Genomic DNA, 6,598 nt, shown 5'->3' with positions numbered 1-6,598 from the left:
AACAGAAATCTTCGTAGGAACCAGTGCAGGATAGGAAAATCTCAATTGTAACTGAAAATTTGTTTGAGGTTCAGCATGGACAAGTCTAAGAGTTTAAAACTCCAGAGAAGCCCCATCGTAGATGGGTCCCCACACTTTTGTGAATTTTATTTCCAGGATCTTGACCAGGTTTTCTCTCTGAATATTGTAGAAAAATCTCTTTGTGCTTCTTGCTAGGGGAGGGGGAAAAGTAACCATTTAAAAACATGCCAGAGCATCCTGTTTTTCTTAAAAAGGCCCACTCTCAGAAAAAATTATTTTATCAGAACCTAAGCTGTTGGGTTTTATCAATATCTAACTGACCTGGGGGATGGAAGTACCAAACTCCTGCCCATTCTAGCTATCTGTCCCACTGACAGGAGGGAGGGGCCGACTGAGGGCAAAACTGATTAAAAACTAAGACCAAATCATAAGACTACAGAATGTGCCCTTTCCCCACATTACTGAGGGCCTATTTATGGCAGTTCCTTTAACCCAGTGTATTATGGCCAGCTACCAAGAAATTATGACAAAGCATACTAAAAGACAAAAACCAGTTTGAAGAGATAGAACAAGCATCAGAACCAGACTCAGATATTGCAGGACATTGGAATTATTTAATTTAAAACAGCGATGATTAATATGCTGAGGGCTTTAATGAATAAAGTAGATAGCATGCAATAACTGATAGATAACATAAGCAGAAAGATGGAAATTCTATGAAAGAAACAAAAATAAATGCTAGAGATACAATAAAATACTGTATTAGAAATAAAGAATGCATTTAATGGATGCATTAGACTGAACGTGTCTGAGGAAAGAGTCTCTAAGTTTGAGGATAGGTCAATGAAACTTCCAAACAAAAAAAAAAGCAAGCACAAATAAAAAGTTAGGAGAAAAAAAGAAACAGAATATCAAAAAAAAAAAAAAAAAGTGGGACATACATGTAATGGAAATACGAGAAGGAAGAGAAAGAGAGAAATAAACAGAAGGAATATTTGAAAAATTAATGACTAAGACTGTTCCCAAATTATACCAAATCACAGATCAAGGAAGATCAGAGAAAGCCATGCAAGTTGAGTGTCCTGCAAAAATACTACACTCAGGCATATTATATTCAAATGCAGAAAATAAAAAAGATAAATTAAAAATCCTAAAAGAAGCCGGATGAAAATATCACTTTACCAACATAGGAACAAAGGTAAAAATTACATGTGACTTCTTAGAAATATGTTAAGCAGGAAGAAAGTAGAGTGAAATATTTAAAGTATGGAGAGAAAAAAAATCCACCAACCTAGAGCTCTGTCCCCGTGATATTATCCTTCCAAAATGAAGGAGAAATACTTTCTCAGACAAAAATTAAAAATGGGGGAATTTGTTAATAGTAAACAAGCACTCCAAAGAGTGTTCCGAAAAGTCCTTCAGAAAGAAAGAAAATGAGATAGGTCAGAAACTCAAATACACATAAAAAAAATGAAGAGCATCAGAGATGGCATAAATGAAGATAAAATGCAAAAGTTTTATTATTCTTAATCGACCTAACAGATAAGTGTGTTTAAAATAATGCTAGCAACAATGTAGTCAATTATATATATATACATATATAAATGCATGCCTGTATATATGTATATATGTGTGAATATATGTTTAAGTATACTTATTAATGAAACGAATGACTGCAATGATACAAGGGAATGCGGAGAGGAATTAGGATTATTTTTTTATTATAAGGTATTTGCAAAAGACACATCTGATAAAGGACCATTATCCAAACTGTAACTCTTAAAGCTCAACAAAAAAAATGAGGACCTTGTTAAAAAATTGATAAAAGACCTGAACAGATACCTCACCAAAGAAGATATACAGATGGCAGATAAACATATGAAAAGATAGTCAACATCATATGTCATTAGGGAATTGCAAATTAAAACAATGAGATACCACTACACAGCTTTAGAAGGGCCAAAATTTAAAACACTGACAACAGTGAATGCTAATGAGGATGTGGAGCAGCAGGAACTCTTGTTCATTGGGAATGCAAAACAGTACAGCCAACTTTGGAAGATTCAGATACCAAAATACTCAATAAAGTTTTACCTAATAAAAACTACAGTTTATTAAAACGAATGTGATCAAGTCATATTTTACCCAGGTTTTTTTTTTACTTATTAGAAAATTAATGAATGTAATTTCATAATCTGGTGAAATTACAAAGAAGAAAAAAATAACATTTGAAAAAAAAGCTTGGTATTTATTTCCAATTTTAAAGAAACTTTTTACATTTTAGAAATTTTCTTAACTTGGTTAAATGTCATTTACTGAAATTCTACAACACATATTATTCTTAATGGAAAAACTTAAGATACTGTCTTTCATTGGAAATGAGTCAAAATTGCTCAGAGGCAACATCTACAGAAGCACAAGTTACTGCCCTGCACAACTGCAAGGATATCATTCATGTAGACCATGATGTGCACAGCACTGCAGAGGACTAAGCAGGACACAAATTATACAACTCTATACAGTGACACTATCATTACTACTCTTTTGTTTACCTCTGGTAGACCTGTCAATGTTATGCACTAGCAGGGAAGAGATAAGAGTTTCATTATTTTCAGAAGCTACAAATGCCTTAGAAAAATCAAGGAATAAGATAGTTTAGAAAATTTGCTGGTATAAGATTTGTCTTACACAAATAAACTCAAAAATATAATAAAAATAACATACTATACAAAAACCAACATAAAATATCTAGGAATTAACAAAGAATTCATGATTATATGGAGAAAAAATGTAGTTCTATTACATGACAAAAGGAGAAAATCAAAATAAACGGAGAGACATTCTAGGGGGGTAAAAACAGTTCATATTCTAAAGATGTCAATTCTCTCCAGATCAATACTAAGCTAAGTGCAATTTCAATCAAAATCCAATTTGTATGAACTCGAGAAATTTATTCTAATATTTACATGAAAAAATATGAGTTGACAAATGGCTAAGCCAATTTCAAAAGATGAAGAAACAAATGAGGACATACTACAAATTTATCATCTATCTATCATCTATCTATCTATCATCTATCTATCTATCTATCATCTATCTAAACAGACTGGGATGTTTCTGGTGCAAAACTAACATACACAAGCCAGAATTCGTGAGGAGCTGTGTTCATGAGGAATCGTGCTGTAAGACAAATACAGCTCCACAAATCAATGAAGAAAAGACAGACTGTTTAATAGAAAGTAGTGTGAAACATGGTTCAGAATGTGGGAGGAAAATGAAATGCGCTCTTTTGTAATGTCATATATAAATGTGTACTCCAGATATATCAAAAACCTAAGTGTGAAATATAAAACTATAAAGTTAATTTAAGAAAATGAGGAGCACATATTATGATCAATAAGTCAGGACTTTTTATAAAAATAATAATAGTATAAAAGTACAAATTATATGGGTAAGGATTTAATTTATTTGCTTAAACCAAAATTAGGGAATTTTGTTTTGTTAAGGAAATGCAAAGAAAATTAAAAGATAGCTGATTGAGAGAAAAAATTAAACTTACAAACATTTATATCTATAACGTATTAAGAATTCATGCAAATCAAAAGAAAAATGCAGAAAACCCAATAGATAAAATAATAGTAATACTACTACTACTAATTAATAATAATAATAATAGTAGTAGTAGATGCTGAAATAGATCATATGTATATGTTGAGTCATTCAGTAGACATTTACTGAGAATCTACACCTGCCAATAATAGACCTCAGAAATACATCATTAAATGCAACAGTCAAAAATCCCTGTTTTCATATAATACATACAGTTTCAGATTTAATACTAGCAAAATACAAGTTAAAACAGTATAAATTAGTTGATAGTTGGGCATGGGAATGGGGAGCACGGCAGAGGGAATGTAGTTAGCATTAATATGATGGCTAAGTGGAGGGCCAGGAGAGGGAGGGAGCAATTGGGGAGATCATTTTATGAACAGTATAGATGTCTAACCAATGTACTGTATACTTGAAACTAATTTAAATAAATAAATGTATTTAAAAAAACATTGGCAAATAAAAAATATACAAGTTAAAACAATAAAATATCAGTTAGCATGCATTAGATTGGGAAAAGTTAGAAAGCTGAGTAAAGCCACGAGGGGGAATGGGTGTGGAGTTATAAGAATCCTTAGCATTACTTCTTTGAGTCCAGACTGATACAGTCATTTTAGTCAAATGACTGAAGCAATATTTAGTCAAATTTAATGTGAATATATCCAATGGCTAAGTAATCCTCCAGAGAGGAACTTATGTGTGTCCATAAAGATGCGTGTATGAGGATGTTTAACACAATTTTGTTTGGAAAGAATGAAGCTGTAGATGGTCTGTGTTTATCACTGGGGTAGGATAATGTGCAACATATATCCACTCTGTGAATTATGCAGCAATTAAAAATTTAAAAGCGTAGATATACACATAACGCCATGCATCAATCTTAAAACCACAGCACTGAAGGAGAAAAAGTTTCTACAGAATGTGGTGTATTGTACAATGCTGTTACGTAAAATAAAAATGCATACACACAATGCAACACTACATGTGATTCATAAAATTAATGGATGTGTATTAAAAATATTACAATTCTTGCAAGGGAGGAAAATGACAGTGGAAATGTTTTAAAAGGAAATAAAAGAATAAAATAAGTAATGACAGCAATATGCTATAACTGAGTGGTTAAGAGAAACACCTCACTCAGAGGATGGGCTTAGAATCAAACAAGTGTGTGCGAATGCTTGTCAATTGTCAAGTGCACGTTTCACATTGACACTTATGCACGAAGGAAGATACAGCAGTTCTGGCTCATTTTTTTTCTGACATAGGATGACTGAACTCTTTCCAGGATCAAAGATGAAGAATTTTTCTTGGTCCCTGTGTCAGGACTGTGACAGGCAGAGTTCCAGGATCTTGTACAAGGACTCTGACTTGGATCTTCTTGGTTGTTTTTAGGGCTGCTGAGTTCCGTGGCTTCAGCCTGAATCTCTAATCCCAGCCTTCTGACTTATGCAGTGTAGCACCTGGAAAAGAACAGAGTGTGAGTCTGTGCAAACATGCCCACGACTGGAAATATAACTCACAGGCCTGAAGCAGCAGGGCACAGCTGGGTTACGGAGATTGGAGACAAGACAGTACAGGATTGATTACATGCCCCCTTCCGGCACTGCCACTAGTCATTTATTAGGGGTGGCAATCAAAAAAGTTTCTTAACTTTAAGTCTAAGAGTTATTTGAAAGAAACCAAACTTACACATGAGATATTTGAAAACACTAATTATGCTCTGTACCAACAAATGCACAATGATATAGTATCTATTGACATCAACTAACGTGTATATATAGAATACCCAAGAATTTAAATTTATTTGGCAGAAAGAGCATAGGCTTTAGTATCAGACAGACATTGGTTAAATTCTGACTCTGGGTGAGCCAAGAGACTTAACCGAACTGTGCCTTAGTTTTCTCATGAATAAAGTAGGTGCAGTGGAATCCACCATCACATTATTTTGTTCATTTATTTGTCCTGGTGAGGATTGGAAAGCGTAATCTAAAATACCTAGCACAGAACCTGCCATTTATGATGTGCTCAATAATGAGTTATCTGCTATTGTTATGTTAAAGAAATTTGATATGTTCAATTCTTTATCCAGAGGATCTGTAAAATTCCTCCTGCATGTTTTAAAGCCTGTGACACTAAGATCCTCTGATTTATCAAATGTTAAATTATTTAACAGAAGGCGTGAATTCAAGTCATAAGTTGTAAATGTTCCAAAGAGAAAAAAAAAAGCTGTAGTTATTTTCACTTTTTATTCAAAAGGTAAAGAGTCTTCAAAATTTTCAGTCTCAAACTCTGATCTGTTTGCCCTCTAGTGTTGTTAACTCTTTCTGTAACATTTATTGGTAGTATTGTTAGTTGTATTAGGTTTTTTTTTTTTTTTTTTTTTTTTTTTTAATACATGTTCTGTGCAAGGCACTGCAGGTGCATCAGACAGAGTCAGTCAGTCTCCTCCCACGGTTAGCGTGTTAACGATCTAGAAGGATTAAAATGGGGCATGTACAGATCATTCTAAAATAAGTAAGGCTTCAGTAAATGCCACAGTAAAGAGTTACAGGTAAGGAGTTGCACACAGACTCGAGTGTTTGTTAAAGGCTTAGTGGAAGACTAAATATATCAACTAACTTTAGAATAGGGGCTACTTATGGAACTCATAGAAAATGAAAGGAAGAGAGTATTCTGGGCAGAAAGAAACTGTAAGAAAGGGCAGGGATGATTGAAAAGAATCAAATATCACCAATGTTATAGTGGTCAATATTCCTGTTAGGCTTAAGAAGTATGTTCTAGACACTAATACACGTTTTACTAAGGAAGGAAAGGAAGGAAGAGAGGAGGGAGCTGGTGGAAGGAGGAAAGGATGATGGAGTGGAGGGAGGGAAGCGATGGACAAATAAATGAAAGGAAAGACCATAAAAGGTCTTAAGTATCATGCCGAGGATTTGAAATTAATCCAACACACAAATTGATTTCATTA

The sequence above is a fragment of the Pteropus medius genome, unplaced genomic scaffold (genome assembly GCF_902729225.1).
Source record: "Pteropus medius unplaced genomic scaffold, Ma_sr-lr_union100, whole genome shotgun sequence".
In the NCBI taxonomy this organism is placed as follows: Eukaryota; Metazoa; Chordata; class Mammalia; order Chiroptera; family Pteropodidae; genus Pteropus; species Pteropus medius.
Note: the sequence above shows the minus strand (reverse complement) of the source record.